General features: G+C 36.6%; 1 protein-coding gene and 1 non-coding gene across 5 annotated transcripts in view; one reads left to right on the top strand and one right to left on the bottom strand.

Moving 5' to 3' along the window:
* Positions 1–13,287, top strand: part of Eda (ectodysplasin A) — a 435,364-nt gene that overhangs the window by 360,474 nt on the left and 61,603 nt on the right. The window lies entirely within an intron of this gene.
* On the bottom strand, positions 2,845–2,951 carry LOC129675063 (U6 spliceosomal RNA). The gene has a single exon (XR_008719871.1). It is a non-coding gene; the product is annotated as a U6 spliceosomal RNA (small nuclear RNA).

Genomic DNA, 13,287 nt, shown 5'->3' with positions numbered 1-13,287 from the left:
AAAATTGTCCACTTCATTTAGGTTTTCAAATTTTGTGGCATATAGGCTTTTGTAGTATGACCTAATGATTGTTTGAATTTCCTCAGTGTTTGTAGTTATGTCACCCTTTTCATTTCTGATCTTGCTGATTTGGATAGATTCTCTCTGCTTTTTAGTTAGTTTGGCTGAGGGTTTGTCTATCTTGTTGATTTTCTCAAAGAATCAGCTTTTTGTTTCATTGATTCTTTGAATAGTTTTATTTGTTTCTAATTGATTTATTTCAGCCCTGAGTTTGATTATTTTCAGCCGTCTGCTCCTCTTGGGTGTATCTGCTTCTTTTTTTTTTTTTCCTAGGGTTTTCAGTTGGGCCATTAAGGTGCTTGTATGTGATGTTACAAATTTCTTCTTGAAGGCACTTAGTGCTATAAATTTTCCTCTGAGCACTGCTTTTAATGTGTCCCATAAATTTGGGTATGTTGTGCCTTCATGCTCATTGAATTCTAGAAAGTCTTTAATTTCTTTCTTTATTTCTTCCTTAACCCAGCTGTCATTGAGTAACAAGTTGTTCAGTTTCCATGTGAGTGTCTGCTTTTTGTTATTTCTGTTGTTGTTGAGGTCCAGCTTTAGTCCATGGTGGTCAGATAGAATACAAGGGATTATTTCAATCTTTTTGTATCTGTTGAGGCTTGCTTTATGACCAAGTATATGGTCTATTTTGGAGAAGGTTCCATGCGATGCTGAAAAGAAGGTATACTCTTTTGAGTTTGGATGAAAAGATCTGTAGATGTCTATTAGGTCCATTTAATTTAGGGACTCTGTAAGTGTTTTTATTTCCCTATTTCTTTTCTGTCTAGTTGATCTGTCCCTTGGTGAGAGTGGAGTGTTGAAGTCTCCCACTATTAAGGTATTAGGATCAATGTGTGATTTAAGCTTTAATATTGTTTCATTTACGAATATAGGTGCTCTTGTATTTGGGGCATAGATATTCAAAATTGTGATGTCCTCTTGGTGGATTTTTCCTTTGATGAGAATATAGTAGCCCTCCTTATCTTTTTTGATTAACTTGGGTTGAAAGTCTATTTTATTAGATATTAGGATGGCTACTCCAGCTTCTTTTCTGGAATCATTTGCTTGAAAAACATTTTTCCAGCCCTTTACTCTGAGGTAGTGTTTATCTTTGTTGCATAGGTGTGTTTCTTGGAAGCAACAGAATATTGGATCCTGTTTCCACAACCATTCTGTTAGTCTGTGTCTTTTTATTGGGGAGTTGAGTCCGTTGATGTTGATAGATACTAGTGACCAACAGTTGTTATTTACTTTTGATGTGGGGTTGGTGGTCTCACTGAGTTTCATTGTTTGTATTCTTTTGGTTTTTTTGTTGTGTAGTTATCTATTTCCTCTGTTTCCTTAGATATAGTTGTTTTCTTTGGTTTGGAGTTTCCCTTCTAGTAACTCCTGTAGAGCTGGGTTACTATGTAGATATTGTTTACGTTTGGTTTTGTCATGGAATATTTTGAATTCTCCATCTATGTTGATTGAAAGTTTTGCTGGGTACAGTAGTCTGGGTTGGAATCTGTGGTCCCTTAAGGACTGTATGATTTCTGTCCAGGTCCTTCTGGCTTTCATAGTTTCTGTTGAGAAATCTGGTGTGATTCTGATAGGTCTACCTTCATATGTTACTTGGCCTTTTTCTCTTGCTGCTTTTAGAATTTTTTCTTTGTTCTGTAGGTTCAGTGTTTTGACTATGATGTGACATGAAGAATTTCTTTTCTGGTCTAGTCTACTTGGTGTTCTGTAGGCCTCTTATGTGTTTACGGACATCTCTTTAAGTTGGGAAAATTTACTGCTATAATTTTCTTAAAGATATTTTCTCGACCTTTGATCCTGATGTCTTCTTTTTCTTCTACTCCTATTATTCTTAGGTTTTGTCTTTTCATGGTGTCCTTGATTTCTTGGATGTTTTGTGTTTGGAACTTTTCTGATTTTATTTTTTCTTTGAGAGACTTGTCAATTTCCGCAAGTGTATCTTCGGCTCCTGAGATTCTTTCTTCCATCTCTTGTATTCTGTTGGTGATGCTTACCTTTGTGGTTCCTGATCTTTTCTCTATGTTCTCCAGCTCCAGGTTTTTCTCTATTTGTGTTTTCTTTATTGATTCTAATTCTGTTTTCATGTCTTGCACCATTTTCATTTCCTTCATCTGTTTGAATGTGGACTCCTGCTTTTCAGTGACAGCTTCTATTTTTTTGTCCATTTCCTCTCTATGTATCACTAATTGTGCCTCTACTTCTTTGGCTATAATTTCCTGTATTTCTATGAGAGCTTTGTTTGTTTCTTCTTTATTTGCCTTCATTTGTGTGGACATTTCTTTGAGAGCTTTGTTCATTTCTTCTTTGTTTGCCTCAATTTTCGTGGTCATTTCTCTGGGAGCTCGATTTGTTTCCTCTTTGTCTTGATTTCTTTGGCTATTTCTCTGAGGGCTTTGTTTATTTCATCTTTATGGACCTCTAATGGCTGGAGAAACATAGTTTTGAGGTCGTTTTCTTGTATATCTAGTGAATTGAAGTGTCCATTGGTTTGTGGGATTGCTGGTGAGGTCATTATGTCCTGATTTTTGTTGGGTGTGTTCTTACGTCTGCCTCTAGCCATCTGGTTATTTATAACCCTCACTGTTTGTTCCTCGAGTTTGCAGTTCGGGCTATGATCGTCTCTTTCTGTTTTCTGGACTGTTTTTTCAGGAAGATGAGAGAGGTTCACTGGTTTGGGAGTATGCGTTGTGGTTTCAGTTTTGCCTAAGTAAGGAATGTGATGCTGGCGCTATTCGCATGCGCTTTTAGCGGGCGCAGTGTGCATGCATGGATTCTCTGAAAAATATGGAATGCTTCACATATTTGCATGTCATCATTGCACAGAGGCCATGCTAATCTTCTCTGTATCGTTCCAATTTTAGTATATGTGCTGCCAAAGCGAGCACTCATTTTACTTTTTTAATTATATAAAATATATGTGTATATATTTATAATGTACAGTTGATTTTTTAGATGTATACTCTGGCTGATGATCAACTCAATAATTAGCATACCTGTCACTTCAAACATTTTTCCTTTTTATAAATATTTTCCGTACAATATACTATTAGTTTCCCCCCAACTCCTCCCAGATCCTACCTACTTCCCCACCTACTCAAATCCACACCCATCCTCTTTCTCTTTCTCTTTCTCTTTCTCTTTCTCTTTCTCTTTCTCTTTCTCTTTCTCTCTCTCAGAAAATAAACAAGCATATAAAAAATAAAATAAGTACAAACAAATGAGAATAGGACAAAACGAATATATATGAAGAAAAGAGCCAAAGGAAAAGCACAAGAAACACATACAGATGCGGAGCCACACAGAAATTCCATTTTATAAACACAAAATCAGAAAACATAATATAAGCAAAAACCCTGTAAGATATTTTAAAATGCCCAGAAAAAGCATCATGAGACCAAAAACGTTTGTTTTGTGTTGGTCATCTACTTCTGGGCATGGGGTCTGCCCTGAAATGTGGTTGGTATCCCCAGTGAGACTCCACTGAGAAAACTAATTTTTCCTTTGTTCATGATTATCAGTTGGAGATGATCGCTCACAGGTTAGGCATGGTGGCTCGTGCCTACTTTCTCTTTCTGTACTGAAAATCAGCCTGCCCGAGACTTGATCAGGCCCTGTGCATGCTGCCATATCTCTGTGAGATCATATGTGCAACAGTTCTGATGTATTCAGGCAGACTTATAGTGATAACATTTTAAAATTTTTTATTTTATTTTGAGATACATGATATGTTCCTGTTGACTATATTCTTCTTACTTTGCCGTAGACCACAAAAATTATTTCTCTAAAGACTTTACCTACTGACCTCTCCTCTGACCTGAATCCCTTTATACCCACTCTCTGGTAACATATCAAGTTCCTTAGATACAAGATATAAGTGGAATCGTGCAGTTTAATTCCTCAGTTATAATCATAATCTGTCCCTCAACAATCCCACTATAGCAGTTGTTCTCAGTCTGTGAGGGGTCACATATCAGATATACTACATATCAGATTTATATTATAATTCATAACAGTAGCAAATTTACCATTAAGTGGCAATGAAAATAATTTTATGGTTGGGGATCATCACAACATGAGGAACTGTATTGAGAACCACTGCACTATAGGTTTCATGATTTCTAAGAGCCCTTGTTGGAGCTCCACTTGGATAACGTCTTCTTAGTTTACCTTTTCCTATGTGGATGCATAAGCTACTTATATTTTCTAGGTCTTTTCTGTATTCCTCTTACATCTTCCTAGCTATATAGGGCTAGGGATTACTTCTACCTCAGTGTGTCAACTGGCTTAAACAAATAGGTAAGTAGTTACTGAATGCTTTAATATTAAAGCAAACATGCCATAGGTCTATGTTAAAGCATACCTCTCTTTCAATGAAGAAGACTATTTGAAACCTCAGAAGATATAGACATTAAACAATGCCCATGAAGCAGCAGGAGTTTATATAATGGAAAACAGTTGGTAACTTACTAAAATGTAGGCAAGAAATGTTTATAAAATATAGTTCATAGGGAACTAACTTTTAGACTTTTTCTGGATCTGTTTTTGTACCACAATAATGGTATTGTTCACAAATGGCTTCTCCAGAGAACAACACTGTACAATATTCATAATGTTCTTTTTTCATATTTTAAACATAAATGAAGAAATATACATGACAGTGTATGTTACTATGCCATATTTATGATCTGCTTTAACTCCCCAATTTGTATTGCTTCTCTGATTTCTGAAGCATAGTGTGGGACTGCGAACATTTTCTTGGCATAATACACAGCTTGGGTAACATTCCCATGCTACTTCTGGGGGCTGCTTTACATTTTTCTAGCACATTGCCCATAACTAGACCTACTTTTATTCCTGTTCCATAAAACCTATCAGAATGCAAATGAGAGATGCTATTAGAGAAATAACATTACATGTGTTCCAGTTTTTAAGTAAATCATTAACCTTTAACACATTTTTAGTAAGGAAATACAACACATTTTAATACTGTAGTTGTAAGTCATTGGAGCAGTAAACTGGACTTTGGTTTCCCGTTAGAGAATTAACATTCACATTACAGGTTTGCCATCTACTTGCATGAAACCTTAAACATGCTTATTTATCTCTCAGCCTCACTTGCCATAAAATGCCAATAATGCTGAGACTTACTTCGATGACTAACTGTGGAGATTAAATACAACGTTATTTGAAAATTGATTTTTAAAAAGCTGGAAAAACCTAAGTTCTAAATTCCCACATATACCTGCTTGTTTCTCTTTCATTGCCAGGTTTTTCTTGGCTTTGGCATTAAACTGCCTTTCTTTCCTTTCTTATTCTATATAAACTTCTTTCAAAATTATTTATTTGTTTATTTATTACAATTATTCATTTTGCATCCCCACTGCAGCCTCCTCCCTCATCTCCTCCCAGTTCCACCTACCTCTTCTCTCCCTATGCCCGTTTCCTAGTTCCCTGATAGGGGAGGTCCTCCTCCCCTCCTATCTGTGCCTAGCCCATCAGGTCTCATTAAAGCTGGCTGCATCATCTCTCTCTGTGGCCTGGAAAGGCTGTATCCCTCTGGGGGAGGTGATAAAAGAGCCAGGCACTGAGTTCATGTCAGAGACAGCCCCTGTTCCCCTTACTAGGAAACCTACTTGCAAACTGAGCAGCGTATGGGCTTCCTTTGAACAGAGGATCTAGGTCCTCTCCATGCATGGTCCTTGGTTGGAGTATTGGTCTCTGAAGGACCCCCTGGGCCCAATTTTTGGCTCTTTTTTCTCCTTCTGGAGTTCCTGTCCCCTCCAGTTTTTTCTGTTTCCCTCTTCTGTAATGTTTCCTGCATTGCACCTAAAGTTTGACTATGAATTTCAATATCTCCTTCAATACCATGATGGATAGAGACTTTCAGAGGCCCCCGGTAGGAGGCTCCTATCCTGTTCCTTGTCTTCTCCTATTCCTGAAGCCTATCCTGTTTGCCCTTCTGAATGAGGATTAAACATCTTCACTAGGATCCTCCTTGTTGTTTAGTTTCTTTAGGATTATAGATTTTGGTATGTTTATCCTATGTAATATGACTAATATCCACTTAAAAAGTGAGTATGTACCATATGTGTCTTTCTGCTTCAGGGTTACCTCACTCAGGATGATCTTTTCTAGTTCCCACCATTTGCCTGTAAATTTCATTTCCTTGATTTTAATTGCTGAGTAGTATTCCATTGTGTAAATGTACCACATTTTCTGTATCCATTCCTCCTTTGAGGGACATCTAGGTTGTTTCCAGATTTTGGCTATTACAAATAAAGCTGCTACGAACATAGTTGAGCAAATGTCCTTATTGAATGGTGGGGCATCTTTTGGGTATATGCCTAAGAGTGGTATAGTTGGATCTTGAGGTAGAACTATTCCTAATTTTCTGAGAAAGTGCCAGATTGTTTTCCAAAGTGGTTGTACAAGTTTACAGTCTTACCAGCAATAGAGGAGGGTTCCCCTTTCTCCACCACCTCTCCAGCATGCATCAATCCCTTGAGCTTTTTTTTTTTTATCTTAACCATTCTGATGGGTGTGAGGTGAAATCTCAGGGTAATTTTGATTGCATTTCCCTAATGACTAAGGATCTTGAGCATTTCTTTAAGTGTTTCTTTGTCATTTGATATTCCTCTGTTGAGAATATTCTGTTTAGCTCTGTACCCCATTTTTTAATTGGATTACTTGGTTTGTTGGTGTTTAACTTCTTGAGTTCTTTATATATCCTGGATATTAGCCCTCTGTCATTTATAGGGTTGGTGAAGATCTTTTCCCACTCTGTAGGCTGTCGTTTTGTTCTGATGACAGTGTTGTTGCTTTACAGAAGCTTTTTAGTTAGAGTATCAGTCTCAGAAAAGACCTCTGTGCCCAGATTTTTTTGGTTCTATTGCTCTACTTGTGGAGCTCCTGTCTCTCCAGGTCTTACTATTTCCCACTTCTTTCATAAGGTTCCCTGCACTCTGCCCAAAGTTTGGCTATGAGTCTCAGCATATGCTTTGATACCCTGCAGGGTAGAGTCTTTCAGAGGCCCAGTGTGGTAGGCTCCTGTCCTCTTTAATCTTGTCTGTACTCTGATTTTTATTTACTAACAGAATCATTTAAGGTATTATATAAAATTACAGCCAGATACTACATATAAAGCTTATGTGAAATACAACTGAACATTGCATTAGACTTGGGTTCATTCCGAACAACTTTATTATATACATATGAAGATATTCATGTTTTGCTGGAATCTCTGATTGCCCCTGCACAAGCTGGGAAACCCCTGTCTACTACTCTCCTTCCCCCAACCCTGCCTGCAATGGGAGGCCTCCAAACAAAGGAAAGTTGTCAAGAGCCCAGTTCCACAATCTTGACAGCCACTCAAATCCCTTCCTAAGTGCTCAGTCCTTAACTAACGGGCACAAACCCGGCTTGTGGCTGACACATCATTATGCTTCACTCTATGAGACTTCCTCAGCCCTGTTCTTTGAGGCTGATGAACCTGCCCTGGGAGCAGCACCTAATAAACCTGCCTTTATCTGCTTTTAATCTGGTCTAATCTGGTCTGTATCTGCATTACAGATAGAGAGAAAATGCCTATTAATTCTAAAATCTGAGAAAAAAAAAAGGATCCAAATTGTAAAACCCTTCTAGTTGCGACATATTTCAGATAAGGTATATCAACCCTTTGTTATAACTCAGTAACACTGCTCTTTGTATGTATACTTTATGTATTTATGTATTTATGTATTTATTTATTTATTTATTCATTTATATGCTAAAATCTAGTTAGTTTGAATTTGAGGGCTCGATAACTCTAATTTACTTTACTTTGGGCTTTTTGAAGCCTTGGCTGACATTTCTAATGACTACAACAGCAATATATGCTCCTTCTAAAACAGAATTAAGCTTTAGAAAAAAATGTACGGTATAATGCAAGGAAAGTAACATAGTCTCAGCTCCTAGACGCTGGCAATATTAACAATTAAATGAGTTTTCTAGGTATATTCTCTTTAAGGTCTTAGAATATGAGGGTTAAAGTTTTTTTGCTCTTCTTTCTCACTTTATCTGATACTATAGAGGCAACAGAAGGCTGTGAGTCTATCATAGTATGGGTCAATTAGAGCACTAAAGCAGTGGTTCCCACCAGGAGAATTCCAATTCTCTATTGTTCATTGTAGTTTGGATTTATTTTTCTGACCATATCTTCCCTCTCCTCTGGAAAGAAAAATGCCATTTGCCTTGAATTTGTGCTAAAAGCTACAGTGAATACAAATCAATGTTGCTAGATTTTCTTAATACCAGAACTAAAAATCACTGTTTTCCTGTATTGATCTCCAACAAAATACCTGATCATTTCTCCCAGTGGGTATGAAACAAGCTTCTGAAGGGAATATAATGATTTGGAGACATCACATGTATCCATTTCACCTAAGTCATAGGCTTCTTTCTAAGGAATCTGTTTAACAGAGGTAGTTTATAAGAAAGAAAAAAGAATCCCAAGGTGAGATTTGGATTATGTGCTGCATCTTGACATCTTTCTTTCCAAAATGGCCAGAGCCTTATACAAAAAAACATTAACAGAAACAACTAAGTCCATGGATATTACAGAAGTTATTTTCTTTGTTCATGCTACTGACTGACAAATTCAAATTTTACATTTTTTTTCTTGAATAGATAACAAATAGTTTAATATTTTCCTTCTTTTCTTTCCAATTAAGTTCATTCATCTGTTCAACACCATATTCTTAGGAATCATAAAAATGGATTTTATAATTTTAAACCTATTTTTATGTGTATGGATGTTTTGGACTGCATCTGTGTCTGTTTCATGTGTATGCAGTGCCCATGGAGACCAAAATGGGCTCTGGATCCCCTGGAACTGGAGTTATACAAGGCTGTGTGTGCCTCCATATAGGTGCTAGGAATACATCCTGGGCCCTCCACAAGAGCAGCCAGTGCTCTTAACCACTGACCCATCTGTCAAGCTCCCAGAATGGGTTTTTTAATCATACACTTTGTGATTCCAGTCCCAGCACTAGTTGAGACCTAAAAGAAAAATAATTGCAAAAACTCTGCTAGTGCTATTCTTCTCTTTCCTTTCCCTTTAGGAAAAAAAAAATGGCACACTTGAACTATGTGTTTGTAACATGGCTTTTCTCTAACCTAACCCTATTTACTCAGCAATTCCAGTTGATTATTGTAACATGTTCTCCTCCTCATCCTTAGCAGGAGCAACTGGCATTCCTTGAGAAAATGCAGTGTCTATTCCAACTTCAAAGTAATATAATGTATAAGCTAAGAAAATACTCATTAGAATTTCTATTCATAGAAGAGGTCCTCCTCCCCTTCTATCTGACCCTAGCCTATCAGGTCTCATCAGGACTGGATGCATTGTGTCCCTCTGTGGCCTGGTAAAGCTGCACACACACCCCACCCCCTCAGGGGGAGATGATCAAAGAGCCAGCCAATGAGTTCATGTCAGAGACCGCCTCTGCTCCCCTTACTAGGCAACCCAGTTGGAGACTGAGCTAGGGGAGGGGCATAGGAGGAAAAGAGGGAGGGAAGGTAGGACTGAGAGGAGCTGAGGGAGAGGCTACAGCTGAGATACAAAGTGAATAAATTATAATAAATAGAAAATAATAAAGAATGTCTATCTATAAACTGTTTTACAAAGTCCTGCCTGGACTTTCAGTTATTCATTGTTATGTATGAGTCCGTATAAGAATGTAAATCTTTTTCAGAAATAACAAAATGTTAAGTTGGAAATAAAAACCAATAGAACACTTTCAATACCTTTAGATACACTATTCCTATGATTTCAGTTTATTTTTGCTATATAAAAATGTACTATGTTTATGAAGTACCATGTGATCATGTCTATTAAACAGAATTAATATTTTACTTGAACAGTGCATTTAAGTAAAAATATGTCTAGAATACAGACCTAATTCAGCAATTATTTGGCATGATGTTTACTTATATCAACCCTGCTTAATGTCTTGGGCAGAGAAAGAAAATGGCCTAACTGAAGCCGAATAACCATAAGGTTGTTACTAGGATCAGTACATCAGAAAGATATTGAATTACAGAGTACTTGCCTAGCATATGGGAGATCCTGTGTTCAATCCCTATTCCTATAAGAAATGGAAAATTTTTTTAATTGCTAGAAACTCCTTTTCATATTTAACATTATGTACACATAAGATTCTTCAGATTTGATTACATTTTCAGCTCCAGCATTCAAAAGAATATTCATTTCCTGTTCACTGCCCTTGTACTGTGAAGATATGGCCACAAGGTGCTCTGCCCTTGTCAGTATAGTTAGAAATGCCAGCCTTTATACAAAGATGTATTTTATTTCAGGAAAAGAATATTGTCTCATATTATCTCTTATAAAAATTAAAAATGGAACATTTTGTTAAAATGACTAGGCAAAATAGAAATAGTAAATTACATGTTATATGCACAAAGCAAAATCTCTAGGTATCTGAATAATACTTTGATTATAATGAGGATTGTAATAGTCATTTCCTTTTTATTCTTCTTAAATTAATTAATACATGTGTTTTAGAACCCAGCATGATGTTTTGGTCTACATATGTATTATACAAAAATTCATTGAGCTAATTAACATATCATCTCACCAACTTAACATTTTTATGGTGAAAATGTTAAATGTCAATTTTGGGAACTTTGAAATATATAATACATTATTATATATTGTGTTCACAATATAATAACCAAAAAGTATTTCCTTACTATAACTGATTTTTTTTTAAATTTCTCTGTGTAGCTTTGGCCATCCTGGAACTTACTATGTAGACCAGACTGGCCTCCAGCTCACATAGATTTAACAGCCTCTACCTCCTGAAGGTATCCGCCACCATTGCCCAGCTAACTGAAACATTTTTAAAACTAAGTTTCGGATTCATTTTTCATTTATGTGTGTGTGCGCACGCGAGTGCATGTGTACCACAGTATAAGTATGGAATTCAGGGGACAATTTGCAGGGAGTTGGTTCTTTCCTCCTACAATGTAGGTACTGGAGATCAAACTCAGGTCCTTAAACTTGGCAGAAAGAGTCTTTACCTGAGCCATCTTACCAGCACTGTAACTGAAACTTTTATATCCTTTGCTCGGTGTCTTCCCTTTTACCATGTCTCCCTCTTGGGTGGAGAAAGTAATCGTCTATGTCTTGCAACCACTTTTCTTCTATGTTTTTATGAATTCCACTGTTTTACACTGAGCTTATACAGCATTTGCCTCTCTGTGCCTGGTCTATGTCACTTAGTATAATGATATCGAGAAAACATATATGTCATTAACAGTATGTATTAACATGTATGTTGTTAATGACAGAATTACCTTTTAAAAACTTTTCCTTGTTTTTAGGTTTATTTGTGTACATTTATGTATATGACTGTTTCACTCTCATTATTTATGGGCACTACATGCATGTTTGGTGCTCACAGAAGTCAGAAGATGGCATCAGATTCCCCTGGCATTGGAATGATAAATGGCTATGAGGCACCATGTGGGTGCTGGGAAACCAACCAAGGTCTTCTGCAAGAGCAACAACTGTTTTTAACATCTGAACTGTCTCTCTAGGCACAAGAATTTCCTTTTGAAGCTGTGTAGTTTGAGTTTTTCTCATTGTCTGTCTTTGTCTCTGTTTCTCTCTGTCTCTCAGTGTGTGTATGCAAAATGTTTGCTTTGTCCATTCACTTCTAAAATTGTATTCCTTGACAATTTCCTGCATGTGTATAATATGAATTCCCCTTCCCACTCTCATGTCCTTTTGTCTTGATTCTGTTTTGTGAGCTGCTGAGTTTAACTAAGGTCTTCTGTACAAACACGGGTGTGGGGCCATCCAATGGAGCATGGGAATCTCACTGAAGGCAATGACTGCCCATGCCCTTGCAGCCACCAACTGACAATAGTTTCCCATGGAAGGACACCAGGAGTCCCTCTCCATCCAATCCATGGCTGAAATCAATTCACCATTCAAAGTATTTCCAACTCTTGGCTATTATGGCTAATGAACATGGGTATGCAAATATCTATTTAACATATCAATTCCAATTCCTTTGAATATGTAACCAGAAGTAGAGTTCTTAGGTGGTACAGTAATTGCATTTTTAGGATTTTTTTTGAGAATCTTCCATAATAATCCCCAAAATGTCTATCCTAATTTATATTCTTACTAATAGCATGCACAGGTTCTCTTTTTCCCCTATTTTCTCTTGTTTGCCAGCATTTATCATTTATCATGTTTATAAGAGCCACCCCAACAGGAGTAAGGTGCTAGATACCTGGTTGTAGTTTTTATTTTCATTGTCTTCATAATTAGAGATGCTGAATGATTTTTCATATACTTGTGGTCCAACCATACCTTTCTTTTCAGAAAGGGTTATTCAAATTATTTTCCTACTTTTAATTGGGTTGTTTGTTTTCTTGCTGTTGAGTTGTTATAATTCTTTATATATTCCAGGCATTAACCCCTTCCTAGGTATATGGTAGTCATGCCTTCCCTCTGTTGTTTTACTTGCTGTGAGAACCGTTTTTAAATTTTGTACAATCACAGGGTTTTTTTTTTTTTGCTTTTGTTCTCTATAACCTCACAAATACTTGTTCCCATTATTTTTTTTAATTATAGCTCTTTTCATATATGTGAAGTTTATCTTACTGTAGCTTTGTTGTTGTTTTGTTGATTGTATTGTGATGCTGAGTACTCAAGCACAGGGTCTTGTTGGAGCTAGGTAGATAAGCACCATAACATGTGAACACATCTATAGCCTCATTGTAGTTTTGATTTACTTTCCATGATAACTATACCAATGATAATTATACCAATCACCATTGGCAATTGCATGTTATCTCTAGAGAAATATAAATACAATATACAATTAATTATAAATTAATTACAAATGAATATAAATAAAAACATTTCCCTCATTTTCAAGTGGGCTATTTTTTTTCCTGTGGTGACATGAAGTCTAGGGTATGTTTTACACTGTGTGTATGATTTCAGGTTCAGTTATAACTAAGGTGGCTCCATGATTTTTTATAGCTCTGTTGCTTCTTGAAAAATGCTAGTCTAGCTTTGCCATCTTCCTTTATATTTTATTTGACTCCCTATGGAACTAGATAGTCTGAACTTGAAACAAGAAAATATTTCATCTCCCTGACATTTCTATGAGGACCATTTCTTTCTATCTTACATTTAACCGA

Source organism: Psammomys obesus, unplaced genomic scaffold (assembly GCF_907164565.1).
Source record: "Psammomys obesus unplaced genomic scaffold, mPsaObe1.curated_primary_1811, whole genome shotgun sequence".
Classification (NCBI taxonomy): domain Eukaryota; kingdom Metazoa; phylum Chordata; class Mammalia; order Rodentia; family Muridae; genus Psammomys; species Psammomys obesus.
This window is presented reverse-complemented; position numbering and strand designations above follow the sequence as displayed.